Source organism: Lepidochelys olivacea (genome assembly GCF_965140295.1).
Source record: "Lepidochelys olivacea isolate rLepOli2 genome assembly, chromosome: 17".
Classification (NCBI taxonomy): Eukaryota; Metazoa; Chordata; order Testudines; family Cheloniidae; genus Lepidochelys; species Lepidochelys olivacea.
This window is the reverse complement of record NC_140427.1, coordinates 2,207,053-2,229,958: the sequence shown is the minus strand read 5'-3', so window position 1 is coordinate 2,229,958 and position 22,906 is coordinate 2,207,053.

Here is a 22,906-nt window from a genome sequence, read left to right as displayed (position 1 = left end):
ATTGCCATTGGGTCAAACATGCAGTTTACACACAGGGGCTCACACACCTTCCCAGAGGCTCCTGTGGCTCACCAGACAGCAGTGACGTCCTCAGACTAAAGGGAGCTAGCTTTGGCATTCCATCCCCAGTGCCCTAAACTGCCCAGCGGGGCCCATAATACGGCTCCTTTGCTATGTGCACAAAAGGGACGCCTAGACTCTAAAAGCAAAAGGCTGTCTTTCTCCCACAGGGACCAACTGCCCCATTGAAAGGGAAGCACACACGGGTCACAAGTGGCAACCAATGGCCCCTGAACTGAGCAGTGCTTTTCAGAGGGGCTGGAACAGTTTGCATAGTGGGGGTGCTGAGAGCCATTGAACCAGACTGTAAACCCTGTGTATAATGGAAACCACTTCAAGCCACAGGGTGCAACAGCACCCCCAGGTCCAGCACCAATGCTGCTCTTCACAGATGTGCATGTGTGTTCCCGTTTTCATCTAAATGGTGTCTATCTGTGCAGTGCTCCCCATGCCAGATTTGCAGTTTCATCCATAGGCAGCAACAGTCTGTTCCCTAGTAGCCTCCCAATTGCAGCCCTCCTTCAAAGATGCTCACTTCCCATTGGCTCTGGATGGCCTACCAATAACAGTCCTGGTGCCTGTCTCCCTGTCTCCAGGAGAACAGGAAGCTTGAGCAAGGGGCATATGAATGCCTCAGCATGCAACCAAAACATTCAAACTGCAGCAGCCTCTTATGGAGCGTTCACTTGGGAAGGTACTTGTGTCTGGGGCATGGCAAGAAGAGCGAGCCCATGGCTGCACGGCTACTTCGGGAGCACCCAGGGACATCAGCTGGGGAAGTGCAATATAGTCTCACTGTAGATAAAAAAGCCAAGAACCGTTGTAGATCTGACTGAGTCCTGGTCACTTTTCTACCCTCTGGGGTGAAGCACAGCACGCACTGCTGAGATCTACTCTTCTTTTTCTGATTGTACCTTTCCCCTTAGGCATCGGGTATTATTCTTTTCACCCCTCCTACATTTCTTCTGGAGGTTGGGAGCATTGCCTTCCACAGTGGAGATGTAATGCCTTTTCCAGGCAGGGGTCAGGGCTGGGAGCTCAGGTCAGAGGTTTAAAGAGCTGGGAAGTGCTCAAGCGATTGGTAATGGGGGTGATATGCAGCCTTTCACCTCTATGTCGTTGGCTCCAATACCAGAAGATGTGCAGTGACCAAAAGCTGTCAGGTGTTCAGTGGGCCCTGTGTGAAATGAATTGGTGATCTCAGTCCAGTTCCTACAAGCCGGGTGTCTATGTATATACAAAACACACCATAAACACTGACAAAATGTACTAGTCCACTTGTTGGCATTCTTGGCAGACAAACCAAGAACTGCATAGTCTATGGAGACTGAACTTCCCTCACCTCAAGAGGTAATCCCTCCAAGACAGGGTTGAGGTACACTGGCATGATGTGGTGGTGGGGAGGAGGTGGAAGGCTCACCCTGTGGGCTGCCCACCTTTAACTGCACTGGGGATCTGCTGATTCACTCATTTAAGTTGACTTAGCACATGAAGTGTACTTACATGACTTACATCCTGATCTCAGTGCCTTAGGAGGGTTTTCTTTCATACTGCTAAACAATGCATGGGGGTTCCAACGCCCTCCTGTCCCAAGCTGGTGCCCCAGTGCTGCTATCCAGTGCTAGCTGAAAATAGGCAGACATCTTTCCTGTCTGTCTAAATATCCTGAGTCACAGATTACCAGTTGGAGTTTGTGAGGCAGTTTTTTATTTCTTCCTTTACAACTGCACTCTCTAGAGGTGACACAGGAGAATGGCAAGAAGAGGATATTATGTGCACTTGTCTGAGTCTGCATAATTGATGGGAGACTTATTGTTATTATTACTGTCTGTGGGGCAAGCTGCATGTACTTCGTTACTGTATGTGCTGGTGTCTTTCCATGCAGACAATTGTCCATATTGGGAGATTCCTTCTGAAAAATGAGCTCCATTGTATTGTCTAGTAAAATGCCTGCAGTGTGGGAGTGGAAATCTGATGTCTTACATAACTGTTGAAGACAAGTGATAACCTGATTTCAGTAGTGCTTTAATAGTGGGACTCAGATAACAGGTGCAATGATGGGTGAAGCATAAGGACCTAGAGATAGATAGATAGATAGATAGATTAGATTAGTGCTTATAATGTTCTATCTCTGTCAAGCCCTGCTATGAGGAAATGCTGATGCTTTGCATGAACTGACAGGTAACCTGTTCTCTCCATTTTGTCAGACATTCTCACTACATAATGTTTATTATCCTCTGTATGTGAAATCCCAACACAAGGTTGCTGAAGTGTGGGGTGGAAAGAATGCAACAAAGAATGCTTGACTATTCAGTCTTAGTCAAGTACTTTCATCATACAATGCTTAGTAGTCGTTCTGCCCACAGCTCCCCATGGAAAGGAAGGGCCACTGAATGCCATGTTGCATTGGATCCAAAGACTTCTGGTCCTGACATAATGTTACTGGTAATATCTCAGTGTCTCAAGTGCGTTCACTGTCCCTGGCAGACCCACCCCAGTTCTGTTCCATTCTGTTACAAAAAATGATATATTACAACAAAAATATTATCCTAGCCATCACATTGTCTGGTTGGCATCAAAACAACCAACCAACAAAGTGTTCCTACCAACCTGATCTGACAGTCCTGAACAAGATACGCTCCAATGGCTGATCGATTTCACTAGCATGAAGGCCATGCCGTATGCAACCTCTGCAGCAAGCCCAAACACCCAACAAAATACAGCAACACTCAAATAAAGAAAATCCCAGATAAGGGAATGAATCTGCCTCTAACAGGTTGGCAGTATTTGCCTGAAACAGTCTATCCTGTTATCAGGAGCTGCTCCTACTAGAAGCGGGTAGGTACATGGGTCCTGGAGACTCCCTGAGGCAGGTGACTTGACCCAGCCAGAGAGAAAGGAGATGGGAGTGGCTGTCTTAGAAACAAGATCTCTAGGACATGGGCTGAGCGTTCCTGAGGGAGGATCCCTCTGACCAACCACGTCGGGGGAGGGAGAGCTCAGTGGTTTGAGCTTTGGCCTGCTAAACCCAGGGTTGTGAGTTCAATCCTTGAGGGGGCCATTTAGGGATATGGGGCAAAAATTGGGGATTGGTCCTGCTTCGAGCAGGGGCTTGGACTAGATGACCTCCTGAGGTCCCTTCCAACCCTGATATTCTATGATTCCATGTGCAGAAAGTTTGAGCTGAACTTTGTTACCTTATTATTTATATCTGTGTTTATTCAAACAAACCTCCAGGCCGGGGGGTGGAGGGGTGGTCTGGGCTCTACAGGGCATGTGGACTGTATTTGAGAGCAGGACAGGAACAACACCTGCTCACATTGTTACCTGAGCTGTCCCTGGCTACCAAGAGGGGTGATTCAATAGGACACACACCCAGTAAAACTGAGCAGATAAAACCTTCCCAAGCCCCAAACTAAGTGATACCTCAAAGATACTGGAACAAATTATTAAACAATGAGCTTGTAAGCACCTAGAGGATAACAGGTTTATAAGAAATAGCCACAAATCAGACATCAGGAATGGTAACATAAAAAAGCCAGTAGGAAAACACTTCAATCTCCCTAGACAATAACAGATTTAAAAGTAGCCACCCTTCAACAAAAAAAAACTTCAAAAACAGACTTCAAAGAGAAACTGCTGAGCTACAATTCATTTGCAAACTTAACACAATCAATTTGGGCTTGAATCGGGACTGGGAGTGGCTGGCTCACTACAAAAGCAATTTTCCCTCTCTTGGTATTGACACCTCCTCATCAATTATAGGGAGTGGACCACATCCACTAAATTGGCCTTGTCAACATTGGTTCTCCACTTGTAAAGTAACTCCCTTCTCTTCATGTGCCAATATATATTTGTGCCTGTACCTGTAATTTTCATTCCATGCATCTGAAGAAGTGAGTTTTTTACCCATGAAAGCTTATGCCCAAATAAATCCGTTAGTCTTTTAGGTGCCACCGGACTCCTTTTTGTTTTTATGATATTCGGAAAATAGTTTCTAACTCTCAGGGTAGTGAAACTCTGGAACAGGCTCCCAAGGGAAGTCATGGAATCCCCACCACGGGAGGTTTTTAAGAACAGGTTGGACAAACTCCTGTCAGGGCTGGTCTAAGCTTACTTGGCCCTGCCTCAGCACATGGGCTGGAATAGCTAACTTCCCGAGGTCCCTTTCAGCCTGACATTCTGATTGTAGTGTTCAGGAGGCAGGTGCTGCTAATGGAATGAGCACCTGCCATGGGATTAGGGCTTTGCTGAGGACCAGCTTCTATCCACACCAGGTTTTTTCCGGAAATTTGCTTTCTACCCAAAGGGCCCCTCGAGCCCCAGCCCCAACCTAGTGCCTAATGCCCACTGACATCACCCCCAAAGCTGTGTTGCTTAGATGGGCCATGTCCACACCATGTCTGGACAGCTGACAGGGTCCTGTTACTCACAACCCGCCCAGGCAATGTACAAGTGGTGCTGTGCTGGCGTTTCTGATTCACAACACTGTGGAAATGCAGCTTGTGAGGAGCATGGGGTAGGGGCAACAGCAAGCTTTCCCAGGAAAGTCCACAGGGCAGGAGCAATCAGGTCAGGACAACAGGAGTCTGACCCACAACCAGAGCTGGAATGACTCCCCTTTGGGGCCTACTTCCTCATGGGGCTTTTAGTCTGAGCCCTGAAGCTTACTTCACAGGAGGATAGGAGTGGACCAACAGCTCCACGTTGCTCTAGAAGGTTGAGTCCCACTTTGAAGGAAAAGTCTCAGCCTCGTGGGTTTATCCAGCTGTCCCCAGCCTCCCAACAGGCCCTGTGGGTCCCATCTCACTTTAGATTCAGAAATAGGGCAGTAAGGGTTGGCAAGCAAACCCCCCACTGCAGTGGTAAATAGGCCCAGGGCTAGAGGTGTTCCATGATCCCTAACAGCCTCTGCAGGCTCCCCAGCTGCCGGGCTAGAGAAAATAAGATGCTCCTGGCCTGAGCAGCTGCAGCGAGAGGGGAAGAGTTTTCCATGCTCCTGCTCAACCTCTGGGGTCTTCATTCTGTCCCCCAGAAATCCTAGTGGAGTGGGGAAGGGGACAGTCACCTAAACAGCCTTGTAGGTGCAAGGCCCCTAGTCATCTTGAAGCTGCAGGGAGGGGGCTACCTAACCCCATACAAAGTGGAGTGGCTATAGGGTCCCCTGCAAACAGCAAAGGTGAGATGGGGCCTTCCTGGGCTTGTTGGAGGGGCAGCTGTTTGCGGTGACCCACACTCTCTCCCTCACTCTTCCTCCCCTCCCATCTGACTCACTCCCCTCTCACTCACTCACACACTGATGCAGGGGATTCCTTTGCTCCCCGTTCAGCCAGCTCATCTCCCCTATCCTCCTGGCTTCCGGTTCTGTTCAACTCAGTCCCACTTGCTTCTCCCCTCCCGCCGACTCCCACTCGGATTGCTCACAGTCCACACTTGCTGCACAGCCCCACCAGGCTTCCTCCTCCGGAGAGATCCAGTGTTCAGTCCAGCCGCCCCTCTGCCCAGCGCACTCCCTGCTGGATCTCCCAGACACCAGAGCTCAGTCAGACCAGCATAAGGCTATGTGCAAGGCCCCCCTCCCCCATCCTGCAGAGATCTCCATGTAACACCCTTCTCTCGGCATGCACTCACCCACCCCGAACACCAGCTGGCCTGAGGCAAACTAAGCTGTGTAAATCCCTGTCCGATGCCTTGCCCACTTGTAAGTGGGCCTGTGCCCCATAGGCTGGCAAGTCAGGTGTGTGCTGGGGCCAGTGGATCCGCAGCACCCTCTGCAGTCCCAGAAGCAGCGCAGGCCAAAGGAGAGTAGGAGCCCGGGCCAGCTTCTGTCATTCCCAAGCAGTGTGGTGCTCATTCCTGAAATGTGTGTGGAGAGCCTGCAGCCCCAGGAAGGGAAGACAAGCCCAGGTACAAGGTCACAATGCAGCCTTGTTTACAACTACACCACCGTGTGGCACATGGTGGGTGCAGAGCCTGTCAGCAGCCTGCAGTTTACAGTACAGAGATGGGATCAAAATAGCACCATGACTTTACAGCACAGCTAAGAATAGCTCGCAGGTCAGCCTCCTTCTTAAAGGTAGCCGTGACATCAGCTGGAGCGCGCGCGTTGGCACGGTCAGAGGAGACGGGTAAACCCGGGGGAAAGGTCTGCATGTTAACCAGCTAAGCAGGATTTAGGAACTAGAAATGCTGAACTGTGGCAGAGAGAGACAAAGAGTGCAGCAGGAGATAGGGACACAGAAGGGCAGACCAAGCCCCTCCAGGTTTGTGTCACTAACTACGATGGAGTGTTTTCACTGCAAGCCTTTTCCTCTTGGGATTTTATTTCTGTGATGCTTTGACAGGGCACTTTACAGGCTCCCCTCTCTAGAGCAGCAGCAGTGCACGTGGGTGGGGCAGCATGCAGGCCATCAGTTCTGTGACCCCACCCATTGGTCTGGTGTGGGGCTCTGGGCGACAACACAGAGGGCACGATACAGAGCCAATCACAGAGTGGGGGTCAAAGTCAGAAGGAGAAGCAGCCATTTTTCAAAAGTGTCCTATTTCCTGGCTATTTTATGTATTTCTGTCAGCAAACTAGCCAATCCAACTGGGCTCCTTCGGGAGGGTTCACTTGCCAAGCACTGCGTGGTCACCTGAGGCTGCTTTTCACTAAGCGCCATAACTGGGGCAAGTGTGTTCGTTACTTTCACTTGAACAGTTTGTGAAAGGCCCTTGCAGGACCTGCAAAGAGCCATCCGCAGCTACAGCCAATACAAACTGGCTCCTATACCATGGAGAGGGAGGTGACCCCAGCTGAGCACAGCTGCCTTGACAAGCAGCAAGGGAATTCCAGCCAAGAGCAGCCCCCTAGAGCTTCTACTAGCTTGGACAAGAGGGAGGCAGCTTCTAGCTGAGACCGGCCCTGTGCAGACAGTAGCAGCCTAGCCAGGGAGATGACTGCAGACAAGAGCAGTTCAAGGGAGCTCTTACCAGCTTGGTCCAGGAGAGAATTCCTGACTGGGTCACCCTGGGGAGCTGCTGACTCTAGGCCATCAGGGTCCTGGTTTGGGTTTTGGCTGCAGCGATATGCAAGGACCAGCGCTCACCCAAAACAAGTCTGGATCCTGGATGTAAATGATTCTGCTAATGAGTTAATTAAGTCCAGGCTGAGGGCCTGAAATAAATGGGTTCAACTCCCATGGAAGCTGATGCTCTCTTATGACCTACTGCGCTGCTGATCAGTTCAAACTGGTTTTGAACTGCTGTCCCAGGACCATTACTATGGCAATAATTCTTGTGAATTATTGGCTCTTCTGGATCCCAGCTGAAGGTAGGTTTGTACCAGTGGAAGTCAGGTCTCAGCAGGCTTTCTTACCCATTGTCTGAAAGGAAGCAGAAAAGGCTCAGGCTGGTGTGTGAGACCAGCTCCATGAAAACAATGTGGTTTCCCAGTAGAGCATCACAAGACCCTGGGAATGCCTGGTCTGCCCTGCACAATAAACCAGTATCAGATGCAGTGGTGGAACCATTTCAGGGGCCTCTCCTCTGCTAACAAGCTAGAAACAGCAGAAAAACACATTATATAACTGGCCTTGGCTGTAAATTGCAGCACACTAGACTGTCTCCTGCATTCTCTGCAGGGCTGCTGGCATTAAAGAAATCCCCTTGCTTTGGAGCCTAGGAGGGTGAAAGGACTTATCTGTGCATAGGGGACTGCATTGCCAGCCTGCATGAGCTGGCAGGAGGGGCCCACGTCCTCCAGGGTAGAACAAATATCCCAAATTTAGGTCAAGTAGGGAGGAAATGACTTTTTGCCCCACAGTGTCAGGCTGCAGCTTTGAAATGCACCATGCTTATATGGAGGGTTGATTGCCTGTATGACCACCCAGCAGTGTGGAACCCCTGCTAGAGTACATGACTGTGGGATCTATGCATACAGTTTGTGCGCAGGACATTCTATGTGTACATACAAATTTACAAGACATCGCAATGCCCAGGGAGCAGTTGGTTGCCCCCCTTATTCAGCATGGATTCACCAAGGGCAAGTCATGCCAGACTAATCTAATTGCCTTCTATAATGAGATAACTGGCTCTGTGGATGAAGGAAAAACAGTGGACATGTTGTTCCTTGACTTTAGCAAAGCTTTTGACATGGTCTCCCACAGTATTCTTGCGAGCAAGTTAAAGAAGTATGGGCTGGATGAATGGACGATAAGGTGGATAGAAAGTTGGCTAGATTGTCGGGCTCAACAGGTAGTGATCAATGGCTCCATGTCTAGTTGGCAGCCAGTATCAAGTGGAGTGCCCCAAGGGTTGGTCCTGGGGCCGGTTTTGTTCAATATCTTCATTAATGATCTGGAGGATGGTGTGGACTGCACCCTCAGGAAGTTTGCAGATGACACTAAACTGGAGGAGAGGTAGATACGCTGGAGGGTAGGGATAGGATACAGAGGGCCCTAGACAAATTAGAGGATTGGGCCAAAAGAAATCTGATGAGGTTCAACAAGGACAAGTGCAGAGTCCTGTACTTAGGACAGAAGAATCCCATGCACCGCTACAGACTTGGGACCGAATGGCTCGGCAGCAGTTCTGCAGAAAAGGACCTAGGGGTTACAGTGGACGAGAAGCTGGATATGAGTCAACAGTGTGCCCTTGCTGCCAAGAAGGCCAATGGCATTTTGGGATGTATAAGTAGGGGCATTGCCAGCAGATCGAGAGACGTGACCGTTCCCCTCTATTCGACATTGGTGAGGCCTCATCTGGAGTACTGTGTCCAGTTTTGGGCCCCACACTACAAGAAGGATGTGGAAAAATTGGAAAACGTCCAGCAGAGGGCAACAAAAATGATTAGGGGACTGGAACACATGACTTATGAGGAGAGGCTGAGGGAACTGGGATTGTTTAGTCTGCAAAAGAGAAGAATGAGGGGGGATCTGATAGCTGCTTTCAACTACCTGAAAGGGGGTTCCAAAGGGAATGGCTCTAGACTGTTCTCAGTGGTAGCAGATGACAAAACGAGGAGTAATGGTCTCAAGTTGCAGTGGGGGAGGTCGAGGCTGGATATTAGGAAAAACTTTTTCACTCGGAGGGTGGTGAAGCACTGGAATGCGTTACCTAGGGAGGTGGTGGAATCTCCTTCCTTAGAGGTTTTTAAGGCCCGGCTTGACAAAGCCCTGACTGGGATTATTTAGTTGGGGTTGGTCCTGCTTTGAGTAGGGGGTGGGACTAGATGACCTCCTGAGGTCCCTTCCAACCCTGATATTCTATGATTCTATGATTGGGAGAAAAGATGCTTCCTGGGCCTGGTGTACCCTGATGCAAGCGAAACCAGCGTAAACAGGCTGAACCTGATGTCAGAGCGTCTGTGCACAATGTTGCACTGCTTGGACTCTTCCACAGCATGTGCCCACGGCTCCAGCAGCTTTAACATCCATGGTTTGTGCTCCCCGAGGCTCAGGGTATCTTCCTTAAACCAAACAGCCCTAATAAAAGGAGGGCACGGGGAGGAAGCTTGCAGCCATGCCAACACTTAGTTTAATAACAAAAGCCACTTCTCAATGATACTATGCTACTCACCGTGTGTGTGGCAGGACTTGACAGCTTCTTGACCATCAGTTCCCCACTCCCTCCGTAGCTTCCACCCAGTCTCTGCAGATCTTCCACCTTCCACCAGCTCCATAGACTCATAGAACTGGAAGGGACCTTGAGAGGTCTTCTAGTCCAGTCCCCTGCACTCAAGGCAGGACGAAGTATTATCTATTCTAGACCATCCCTGACAGGTGTTTGTCTAACCTGCTCTTAAAACTCTCCAATGACGGAGATTCCACAACCTCCCTCGGCAATTTATTCCAATTTAACCACCCTGGCAGTTTTGAAGTTTTTCCTAATGTCCAACCTAAACCTCCCTTGCTGCAATTTAAGCCCATTGCTTCTTGTCCTAACCTCATAGGTTAATGAGAACAATTTTTCTCCCTCCTGCTTGTAACAACCTTTTATGTACTTGAAAACTGTTCTCATGTCCCCTGTCAGTTTTCTCTTCTCCAGAATCAACAAACCCAATTTTTTCAATCTTCCCTTATTTGTCATGTTTTCTAGACCTTTAATCATTTTTGTTGCTTTTCTCTGGACTTTCTTCAAACACTATCAATGCAGGTGCTAATATCAATGCATGCACGTGTCCTGGTTGTGCGGTGACACTCAGCTCTTCTCTTTACAGGAGGAAAGGCTGAGGCACAGGGAGGACGTGACTTACCCAAGGTCACCCAGCAGCTCAGGGCCAGAACTGGGAAAAGAACCCAGGTGTTTGGGCTCCAAGAGCTGTCCACTGGCCAACACCACCTCCTCATCTTTTATGCTGGGCTCTATGGTCTGGGTTGGTGTGACATAGGAATGTCTCTGGGGACACAGTCATTCACTGTGTGTAGTGCTCTCTTCCAGATACAAACTGGAACAGGGGCTTACATCAGGATGGCTTTAGGGACACCGCACAAGAGGTCACATGGTGTACCAAGCTCACAGGGCCCTCAGGGGGATCCACTTTGCCAGGGTGAGCCCCATGTCTCACCCTCTTTCCCGGGGGCACTAGACGCTCCATGGGAGTGTGTGTTTCCTCCATGCTGGTTGCACGGGGCACAGGCTGTTGCCTGGAGTGCCCTGAAGGCACCTATGAACTCTCACTCAAACCACGTGGTAGAAAGGAACTGCAGGAGTCCGGTGCAAGGCTTAGCGAGGGGAGAGCTGGGGGCCACCATTACAGCCTTCCGTAGCAAGAAGCTCTCGGGAGTCCAAGTGCACTCAGGACAGGCAACTGGCTTTCTTGGAAGGGCTCATTTGAAGAGCCGTTTGCCACACAGTGAAAGGAGACCTTGTTTTGTTTGCATGTTTTCGGACCTTATTGGGAGCTAATATACACAGCTTTAGCTCACTTCATCCAGAGAGCCTGGGAAGCTGAATGTTAGCAAGGCCAGTGAAGTGAACATGACAATACAGCTCTCCCCACGGCCCACTCCCCCTACTCAATGGAACTACTCCCCACCCACCCACACCTGCCACTCATCAGCCTGTGCTCCTTTCCAAAAACTGTGTGGATAATGGGAGGTGGTAGCAACTCAGCAACCCATCTCCTTCCCCACCCCATGCAGACGTAAAGCATCCCACTGCCTTTGGCCTCTCGGAGTCGTTTACCACGGGGCAGAGTGGCTGGGAAATGCTGCTGTTCTTGTAAACACACTGCCTCATGCAATGGGGAGGCCACTTTCCATTGCCCCATGGTGGGCACCTTCCCTCCCCCGGTGATGGGGTAGAATTCAGCAAAGGAAACGAGAGGCTGGGTAGCAGGCAAAGCTGCCTGACAGTGAAATCTCTAGAGACTGGCCTTTGTGAGCATTTGCCTCAACTCCAGCCACCTGCACCCACCCTTGGCGCAGACCCCAGGACAGACAGAGGAAGCTGCTCTAAGCCACAATCTGCACCACTGCAATTTACCTCTGTTTCAAGCAGGGGAAAGCCCTGCTGGTGCAAACAGTGGCTTTACCTTTCTGCATTGTTGCAGCTATGCTGATGGCACAAATCGGGGCTAACCCTAGGGCAGCCAAGACCAAGGTTATGGACTAGCCTCCCAAGGGATGCGGGGAGGGCACAGAAAAAGAGTCTTGACAAGGTGTTAAGAAAACAATGTTACCTGAGGCCTGAGCTGGCCTAGAGGGGGACCCCTTAGGTCCCCTCTATCTCTCTGGTCCATGACCCATGGTTCACAAACCCTAGGAGTCCCCCCCTCCTGCATACAATAGGATTGCAGAAGCATTGGAGCTATCTGTAGGAAACAGGTGCTTTGTCCCTGCCTCTCAGGAAATTGAGCCTATTTTGGCTGCAGCCGGCTAAGACTGGCACAGAAACCAAAGGAAGGAGCAGCAAACACCAGGGCTTCACTGCTTTAATATGTACCGCATTTCCCACCACCTTGCGCCCTGAGTCAGCAATAACCACTCATACCCCACAATATGCGTGTGTGTGGAATGAGACTACATTTGAGCCTAAAAGGAGCAATCTCTTTCCTGACCAGGCACGGTTGGGAGGGATGTGACCCAATGGATTGCCAAAGGGCCAGATTCTCATCCTCTTACTCACGCTGAATGGTACCTTTAGTGTGGCTATCCACTAGACAAGATGCTCCTCAGGGTGAGTATGGGGTCCAGAATCAGGGCAAAGAGAATCTAATTTCTATAATCCCTGATCTGATGGCACTTAAAATAACAGCACGGCTAAGCAAAGACACTGCAGATGTTGGGCATTGGTACAGCCTGCTGCAGGAATGGGGAATGCCCACCACAAAGCCAGCGTTGGCCCTCACCGAAGGTTCTGGAATCACTTGTGATTTTACTAATCAGAGGCCAGAGAGGAAGGGGAGGTGATCAACAGAACCCCACTGGTGACCGATCAAACCCTTAGAAAGCAATCCTAAAGTGACTGTGCAGGGCCAGGGGTATTTTGGGGTGCAGTGTTTGACCAACAGAATTGCCCTGGCCTATTGGGGCAGATCCTTGCACATTTGTGTGCTCACGAAGGGTCTGTGTGGATCCAATTGCAGGATCAGGGCCTAGGAGGGTAACAGTGGCTGAAACAATACGAATTAATCTGTTTGGCAAGCATTTTGCAGAGCTCTGGATATTAAACCTCTTTTCCAAAAAGGTATTTAGATTGAAAATTCCAGTTGCCATAGCAATGCTATGCTACTCTTTACTCTCTCATTTTTCTCCTTCTATTATTTCTGTATCTTAGCAGCCATTAGATAAATTGCCAATGAGACAAACCTTGGGATTTTTTATGGTAAGAATGATTTTTATGTGGTCTCCTTGTTGAGTTAGATCCAAGAGGTCAAGGATTGAATTGTGTATGCATCCAGGACCAGGACAGTGTCTACCACAGTCTAAAGATGCTCATTGATAATCAATCATATTCATATTTAATGGGACTGAGAGAAGTCCCATGATACTTTCCTCAAGAGTTGGGGTCTTAAAACCATCAGAGGGGTAGCCGTGTTAGTCCGGATCTGTAAACGCGGCAAAGAGTCCTTGGCACCTTATAGACTAACAGACGCATTGGAGCCTAAGCTTTCGTCGGTTAGTCTATAAGGTGCCACAGAACTCTTTGCTGGTCTTAAAACAATTCCAATGTTGTTATTTTTCTGCCTCCTTAAAATTCCACTTGTGCTGCAGTTTTAATGGGAGACACAATTTTTCTTCCATTTGTGTCCTAAACTGCTGTGTAGTGTTGCTGTGCGCTTCTAATTAGCTGCTGCACAAAGGTGGCTGCACTTCAGTGGTGAATGATTTCTATGTACAACCAGACTGGAGATCTCCACCCCAAAATATAGAACAGCTGAGGCTATGTCGGTATAGCTATGTCAGCACAGGCCACTCGTGTAGCTGCAGCCTGGCCTGATGGGAAGTGCGGCTGCCGGAGTAGGAACACACCTCCCCAGACGACATGCTCTCTCTCAGCAGAGCCGCATCTACACTGGGAGTTTTGTTGGCATAGAGGTCAGGGGGTGCTTTTTTCACACAAAGCTATGCCAGTTTGTGTAAACCAAGCCTGAGGATCCCTTTGTATTTGTCATGTCTCCAGAAAGATGTACCTCTTCCAGGTGCCACTTTTAATGGTAAATGTCTTGCCTGTATCTAAATTCCTACTTGGGTTTCGGGGTGGGGTTTTTTGGTGGGGGAGGTATCAGTTGGGGTGAGTGGTTAAATGACCATTTTTTACACCAAAGAAGCTAGAATGGTGCAAAGTTCTGGTGCAAACTTGCTGCACTGCTGAAAAATGGGGCTTGTGCTGGTGCGGAGTACCCCACTTTCAGACCAAGGGAATCTGCTTGCTGCAAGTTGCTTTCTCCACCAGTGCAGTGAGACTGCACTATGGCTCTCTGGACTGCTGCAGCTACATGTCCCATGTTTAGACAAGCTGAGTGACTCAGGTTTTTGCATGGGAATAATATCTACCCACACATGGGGGACAGGGGATGTCAAGGCAAGTGATGCTGACGATCAAAAACCAGTATGATTACTTTGCTTGTGCATGTTCACACAATGCTCCTTCTGTCGGTGGAGCATGTCCACAGTTGGTAGTCTAGCATTGACAGAGAGAGCAGTGCCCTGTGGGTAGCTATCCCACTGTGCTACTCGCCCCCTTCTGCAGCTAGGAGTTGTGGGAAGGCACACTGGATACCAGCGCATCGTGGGCTCAATGTCCCATGATGCAGTTTTTTTGTCCCATCATCCCATGGGTTTCCAACTGCGTTTTGTGGCATTTTTCAACAGCCCCAGTTTAATGTGTACCCCTCATTTCCATCTAAAAGCATGGATCCTGCACTGCTCTTTACTGTTGCAGTCACTGTTATGAACACATCGCGGATGGTCATGCAATCTATCATGAGCTCAGACTCTGAACAGGAATCAGAGTTGCCTGACCTGTTGTGTGCCATGGAAAGAAACAACACCAGATTACTTTTGGCATTCCTGGAGCAGCTGAACAGGGTAGACCATAGCTTTAAGGCTCTGGAAACAAGCACTGAGTGGTGGGATCACATGGTTATTCAGGTCTGGATGATGAGCAGCAGGTGCAGAACTTTTGGATGCACAAGGCACCTTCCAGGAACTTTGGATGCACAAGGACACCAAAATGAGAGCTGTCTTCTTGATGGAGAAGCGCGTGGCCATCGCTGTGTGGAAGCTGGTGACTCCAGACTGCTACTTGTCAATCGCAAATCAGTTTGGAGTTGGGAAATCGACCATTGGGGCTGCATTAACACAAGTGTGCAGGGCTATCAGTTGCATCCTGCTACAAAGGACTGTGACTCTTGGCAATGTGCATGAAATATTGGATGGCTTTGCAGCAATGCGATACCTTAACTCTGGCAGTGCCCTAGATGGGATGCATATTCCAAGTTTGACCCTGGACCATCCTGTGATGGAGTACATCAATAAAAAATTGTACCTCTATGGTATTGAAGGCACTTGTGGATCACCGTGAGCATTTCATCAACAATGCGGGATGGTCCAGGAAGGTGCCTGATGCACGCATCTTCAAGAACACTGACCTGTACAGAAAGCTCCAAGTAGGGACTTTCTTTCCAGACCAGAAGATTCCAGTGGGGAATGCTGAAATACCCATAGTGATCCTGGGAGACCCAGCGTACCCCTTACTCCCATGGCTCGTGAGGCCTTACATGGGAAACCTGGACAGCAGCAAAGAGTGCTTCCACAATAGGCTGAGCAGGTGCAGAATGTGACTGTGGTAGATTAAAAGTGTGCTGGTGCTGCCTTTATGGCACGTTAGACATAAAGGAGGAAAATATTCCTGTGCTCATAGCCTGCTGCACACTCCATAATATTTGTGAGGCTAAAGGTGAAAAGTTTCCCCCAGGGTGGATCACAGAGGCAGATTGCCTGGCTGCTGAATTTGAGCAGTCAGATACCAGGGCTATTAGAGGGGCATAATGAGGGGGCTATTCAAATCAGGGAGGCTTTGAGGCAACATTTTGACAATGAGCACCAGTAATGTGTTTTTCTACACAGCACTCTGTTATGCTTCGTTAACTTGCCACCTTGCATGACCATTGTGATGATTCCTGACCGGGATTTGTAGTCAGCTAGTCTTTTACAATCCCTTCACCTACTTCTAGAATATACAGAGCAAAGGATAGTTCAACCTCATATAATTGAGCAGCATCAATTCAAAAAGATCACTTACCACTGCTCTCCTCTCCTGCATCAGAGGCCATTGGCCATTATCTTTGAAAACTCATGGCGATCGGGGGAAGTCCTGGACGACTGGAAAAAGGCTAATGTAGTGCCCATCTTTAAAAAAGTGAAGAAGGAGGATCCTGGGAACTATAAGCCAGTCAGCCTCACCTCAGTCCCTGGAAAAATCATGGAGTAGGTCCTCAAGGAATCAATTCTGAAGCACTTAGAGGAGAGGAAAGTGATCAGGAACAGTCAGCATGGATTCACCAAGGGCAAGTCATGCCAGACTAATCTAATTGCCTTCTATGACAAGATAACTGGCTCTGTGGATGAGGGGAAAGCAGTGGACGTGTTGTTCCTTGTCTTTAGCAAAGCTTTTGACATGGTCTCCCACAGTATTCTTGCCAGCAAGTTAAAGAAGTATGGGCTGGATGAATGGACAATAAGGTGGATAGAAAGTTGGCTAGATTGTCGGGCTCAACAGGTAGTGATCAATGGCTCCATGTCTAGTTGGCAGCCGGTATCAAGTGGAATGCCCCAAGGGTCGGTCCTCAGGCCGGTTTTGTTCAATATCTTCATTAATGATCTGGAGGATGGTGTGGATTGCACCCTCAGCAAGTTTGCAGATGACTCTAAACTGGGAGGAGAGGTAGATACGCTGGAGGGTAGGGATAGAATACAGAGGGCCCTAGACAAATTAGAGGATTGGGCCAAAAGAAATCTGATGCGGTTCAACAAGGACAAGTGCAGAGTCCTGTACTTAGGACGGAAGAATCCCATGCACTGCTACAGACTAGGGACCGAATGGCTCGGCAGCAGTTCTGCAGAAAAGGACCTAGGGGTTACAGTGGACGAGAAGCTGGATATGAGTCAACAGTGTGCCCTTGCTGCCAAGAAGGCCAATGGCATTTTGGGATGTATAAGTAGGGGCATTGCCAGCAGATCGAGGGACGTGACCGTTCCCCTCTATTCGACATTGGTGAGGCCTCATCTGGAGTACTGTGTCCAGTTTTGGGCCCCACACTACAAGAAGGAGGTGGAAAAATTGGAAAGAGTCCAGCAGAGGACAACAAAAATGATTAGGGGACTGGAACACATGACTTATGAGGAGAGGCTGAGGGAACTGGGATTGTTTAGTCTGTGGAAGAGAAGAATGAAGAGGGATTTGATAGCTGCTTTCAACTACCTGAAAGGGGGTTCCAAACAGGATGGATCTAGACTGTTCTCAGTGGTAGAAGATGACAGAACAAGGAGTAATTGTCTCAAGTTGCAGTGCAGGAGGTTTAGGTTGGATATTAGGAAAATCTTTTTCACTAGGAGGGTGGTGAAACACTGGAAACACTGGTTACCTAGGGAGGTGATGGAATCTCCTTCCTTAGAAGTTTTTAAGGTCAGGCTTGACAAAGCCCTGGCTGGGATGATTTAGTTGGGGATTGGTCCTTCTTTGAGCAGGGGGTTGGACCAGATGATCTCCTTAGGTCCCTTCCAACACTGATATTCTATTATTCTATGATCATACACACTAGAGACAGACTGTTGGGATTGGCAAGACTCCTCCAGAGTGGAAAAGAGGTCCTGACTTGCCGTGCCACCAGACGACCCTGCTGTGTGCTCCATATCATCCTCCAACTCAACCTCCTCATCCATGTCTACGTCCTTGGGGTTGAGTCCATCGTCTGCCACTTCTAGCCCTGTTGAAGCATCCATTGGTTTCTTGGCGGTGGAGGTGGGGTTGCCGCCAAGGATGGCATCCAGCTCCTTACAGAAGTGGCAGGTCTTTGGTGCAGCACCAGAGCTATGGTTTGCCTCCCTTGCCTTCTGGTACGCTTGCCTCAGCTCCTTTATCTTTGCACAACACTGATGTGTGTCCTGTTCGTAGCCATTAACCAACCTGCCACAAGAAATCTGACCATATGTATCGAAGTTCCTATGGCTGGAGTGAAGCTTGAATGGCACAGCGTCCTCTCCCTACAGTGCCAGCAGATCCAACAACTCAGCTGTGGTCCAAGCGGTGAGTATTTGCTATGTGGAGCCGCCATGGTCAGCTGGGAAGATGCGATGAGAGCTCTCCACACCGAGCAAACGAAGTGGAATATCAAAAATTCCGAGGCCTTTAAAAGGGAAGGGGCGGATGACTGCGTACCTGGGTACAGGACAGCGGAATTCAAACTGCTGACCAGAGCTGTCAGGATGGGCATTGTGGGATACTTTCTGGAGGCCATTTACAGCAACATAACCAAGCAGAAGAGTTTTGTTGGCAGAAGGAGCATTGCAGTGTGTACACCTCCACTGTTTTGTCAACGAAACCCAACATTTGTCGACAAAACTGTGTAGTGTGGACAAAGCCTATGCCAACATCAAGATCCCACCTAAAGACTCCTTTCTCCAGTGTTGCACACAAGAAATGAGTCATTTTCATAAAAAACACCCCAGGCTATTCATTCTTGGGGCATCCCAGTGCCTCCTGACTTTTCTTTGTCTGTCTTTTGGGCCCTAATCCTGCTATCAGATCGACATGGGTAGGGGCCCCCTGAAGCCAGTGGGAGGCCATGTGTGTGTGTCTGACTGTGTGGCTCTGATTCCAGGATAGGGCCTTAAAATTGTAAGCAACTTGGCAGGGATCAGCTTTAATTTGTGTCTTGTACAGTGCCGGTGCTTAAGAAATGCTAAACAATTCATACAATACAGGAATTGCAATACTGAATCAAATTCAGGGGTTCACCTAGTATCCCGTTTCCTACCATGGCCAGTATCTGATGCTTCAGAGGAAGTTGCATGAACCCTGTGGTAGGTGTTTGTGGACAGCTGATATACTATGATCACTGCTTAGTATGCGGTTCATAATTGTTTTATTGTTGCCTTACACTTCCCTCCCTGTCTGTCTGTCTCCTTCTATTGGTTCTTGTTTTACACTCTGATTGTAAGCTCTTTGGAGCAGCCATGGTCTTTTTGTTACATGTGTCTAGCCCTGCTACTGATCCCTGACTAGGTCCTATGGTGCTACTGCAATACCAGTAACAGAACCCCCAGCAGTCAGAAGCTGGTTTATGCCTTGAAGTAGGAGAGTTTATCACCCTGCTCACACCCTAGTTTATATATTAATATTTACTATAATAACTCTGGATATTCTTGTTAGCCATATAAACTGCCACCTTTTTTGGAATCATGCTCAAGTCTTGCCCTCAATTATATCTTGTGGCGAGGAGTTTCACATGCCAATTGTGCAATGTGTGAAAAATCATTAACTTTTATCAGGTTTGAATTTTCTACTTTTCAGTTTCACTGAATGTGCCCTTGTTCTTGTGTTCTCCTAGACTCGTAGACTTTAAGGCTAGAAGGGACCATCGTGATCATCTAGTCTGACCTCCTGCACATTGCAGGCCACAGAACCTCGCTATTGTAATAAACTCCTAACCTCTGGCTGATTTACTGAAGTCCTCAAATCATGCTTTAAAGTCTTCAAGTTATAAAAAATTCATCATTTACAATAGTTTAAGCCTGCAAGTGACCTGTGCCCCTTGCTGCAGAGGAAGAGGAAAAATCTGCTAACCTGACACAGGAGAAAATTATGTCCTGACCCCAAATCTGGTGATCAGTTAGACCCTGGGCAAGTGGGCAAGACCCATCAGGCAGATACCTGGGAAAGAATTGTCTGTAGTAACTCAGAGCCCTCCCCCTCTGGTGTCCCACCTCTGGCCATTGGGGATTTTTTATTCGAAGTTCTAATCTACCTTCTCTAGACCATTCATAACCTTGTATACCTTTCCTTTCTCTCCTTACGCATCTCCTCTCTAAGGCAAACAGTTCCATTTATTTCAATCTCTCCTCAAATGAGAGCTTCTCCATGCCGTAGTCATTCTAGTCAACCATCTCTGAGCCCCCTGGAATTCTGCTAAATGAATAAAACAATAATAGTAAAATAACTACGAAAATCAATAGTATTTCTGATATGTATTTGTATTGTGGTAGCTCTGAGAGACTCCCAACCAGGGATTGTGCCCTCCTGTGCTAATCACTCTGCTCTACACACACAAGTCCCTGCACCAAAGAAATGTTTCATGTCCAACTGTGAATGAAATGAAGTGGATGAATGAGTGACCTTATAACGGTGTGTTGGAACAGACACAGAGTGTTTGGTTTTCTAAAGTATTTGTCCTTGTCTTCCAGAGATCAGAGTCCCCTGCAAGCAGCCACTGATACTTGCCCTGCCCAGAGAGACAGTGAGCCTGTCTTGGTTGCTGCTGTTCTGGGGCCCTGCTGCAGTAGGTCTGTGGCCCTTCTGTGGCATTGTCTGCAGCCTGGAGAGCAGGATTCATGAGGAGTATACCAAGTCCCTTCATGATCCAAGGCGGCGGGAGCCTGGGTGGAGATATAAATCCAAGTCTCTGTGAAATCTTGGACAAGTCACCAAGGCAGAGGCTCAACGGCAGGCTTGGCTGAGGCTGACCTGCCAGCCTGCCTCCTGCATGGCTTCCCTTTTGCATCCAAGAACCCGCCTCCAGTTTACCTGGTCACACTGTAGGAAACAAGTTTCATGTTTCAGGCAGATACAGGCAGAAGATGTTACCCATTTCTGTGTGATCACAAGAATGTGTTTACAAGAAGGAAAGGAGTACTTCTGGCACCTTAGAGACTAACAAATTTATTTGAGCATACGCTTTCGTACAGCTCACGAAAGCGTATGCTCAAATAAATTTTTTTAGTCTCTAAGGGGCCAGAAGTACTCCTTTTCTTTTTGCGGATACAGACTAACACGGCTGCTACTCTGAAACCTTTACAAGAAGGGACATTCCTCAGATCCAGTCCTACTAAAACATGGACCTAGCCACCAGAAACAAATGCCACCTAATGCCTACACAAAACACCCTGGGTCTGATCCTGTTACATGAAGGCCCATTTACACCGTTCTGGCCTGAGGCCTAGAAAAATCAGGTATTTCATACCGATACTTCCCTGTGAAATGCTGATTGATACTGTCATTACCTGTGAAAGAGGAAATGATTTCTAAGCTTTTTGAATAACCCTAATTTAGGGATGAAAGTTAACAAGCTCTCCAATAATTCAGTTAATGGAGTAGTTTTGGAGAGTAAATGAAGAATTGACAACATGGTGGTCATGAGGATACGTCTTGAATGTGGTTGACAAAAGATTTGATAAAGTACATGCTGTTCAATGGGTATGTTTAAACTGTTAGACAGGAGAGAGAAAGAAATGTAAGTGCCCAACATGTCCATTTCTACCAGCCAAAAAGAGCTCACATTCTCTTTTACATCTGCTAGATCTCTCTGGGTGAGTTCAGTCCCAGACTCCATACACAGGATCCTTCACATTGTCTTTTTTTGTGGCCACAAATAATGTTCACAGTGTAACAGAGAAATGGAGTTCAATGATACACTCCACTTTACTTAACATGGACAAGACTATTACGAAACAGGACTCCAGGTTAGATGCAACGTTATGTTCTCTTGTTAATGTAGTAACTGGATCCAGTGAGAATATATGCACCCTTATCTTCGAGGTGAAAGGCTGCAAGAGCAATCTGGTCCCCATTGCATGACTCTGTCCTGGGCAGATTATACCAGCCTCTGACAAAGATCTGAGTATTCCATGACTCTTGCATATTAACAGCAATTGTCCTGCCAATAAGGTATGTCTGGACTCAATTAAAATGTACTGAATTGAGTCAGCTTGGCTGGATGGGACTTGAGGAGAAACAAGGAAGTGGTGAGCCCTTCAGGAGGAGAGGAGACTGCAGGGGATGATGCTAGAGTCACCCACTGCAGGGGGTGTTTTGACATCTTAATTGAGGACCTGTCAATCGTGGCTGCAACCCTTATTCCATGTCTACACTACCACTTATGTCGGCAAAACCTATGTTGCTCAGGGAGCTTCTCCCACTGACATAGCTACTGCTGCTCATTGGGGGTGGTTTAATTATGTTGACAAGAGAGCTCTCTCCTGGCTACACAAGAGATCTTACAGCAGCATAGCTGGATCAGTACAGCTCTAGTGTAGATATAGCCTTAGGGCTTGTCTACATTATCTGCTGGATGGATGGGCAGCAATCGATCCAGCGGGGGTCAATTTATTGTGTCTATTCTAGACATGATAAATCGACTGCCGAGCGCTCTCCCGTCGACTCCGATACTCCACCAGGGCAAGAGGCGCAGGTGGAGTCGACAGGAGAGCATCAGCCGTCGACTTACCACAGTGAAGACTCCGCGGTAAGTAGATCTAAGTACATCGACTTCAGCTACGTTATTCATGTAGCTGAAGTTGTGTAACTTAGATCAATCCCCCGTTCTCTCCACCCCTCCCAGTGTAGACCAGGCCTTAGTAAATGCATTCTATGCTGTGCAGTGCCTCTCCACCTGCAGAACAATGCATTCATCATCAAGGGATTAATCCTGCCAGGTGCTGAGCAGTCTGACCCTGATCCAGCAAAGCAATGGGACTATGCACATGCTCAAACTTAAACACATGCTTACGTGCTTTGTTGGGTTGGGGTCAAAGTGCTCACTGCTTTGCAGCTTCAAGGTCTTGGTGAAATATTGATATAGAATTAAATTCTGTGCTAGGGCCATGATCAATATTTAGACACACAGTAAGTCTGATGTTCTAAGTTTTAAAAATGTTAAACCAGAGATACACAAAATATTATAAAGACAGTAAAAAAAAAATGGAAACTGGTTAATTTTAAATGCTTCTAATTTGTAATTGAATCAATAAAATAATTTAAAATTTTCACAGAAATTTTTCTAGATGTTTCACAGAATGGTGAGTTTGGAAAGAAATATTTTGTTGTTCTTAGGAAAAAATCACTGGAATTAGTCCCCAGCATTATTTAAAGCAAACTTCCACCGTACGGAATAAAGGCCACCATCTCCATAATTAAACTTTGTTATATCCTTGATACAACTTGAAACAGCTACTTCAGCCCTTATTGATCTCAATTTGCACATTTTTGGACAGTGAATACTCAGAGAAGCAGTGTATTTTAAAGACATGTGTGACATTATTGACATAATCTGTAACCATATAGATCACTGTTGCAACCCCTGTTATATATTTGCAGCACATATTGCATAAAGGTTGTCGTGTAAGGGGTCTATGGAGAGGTTATG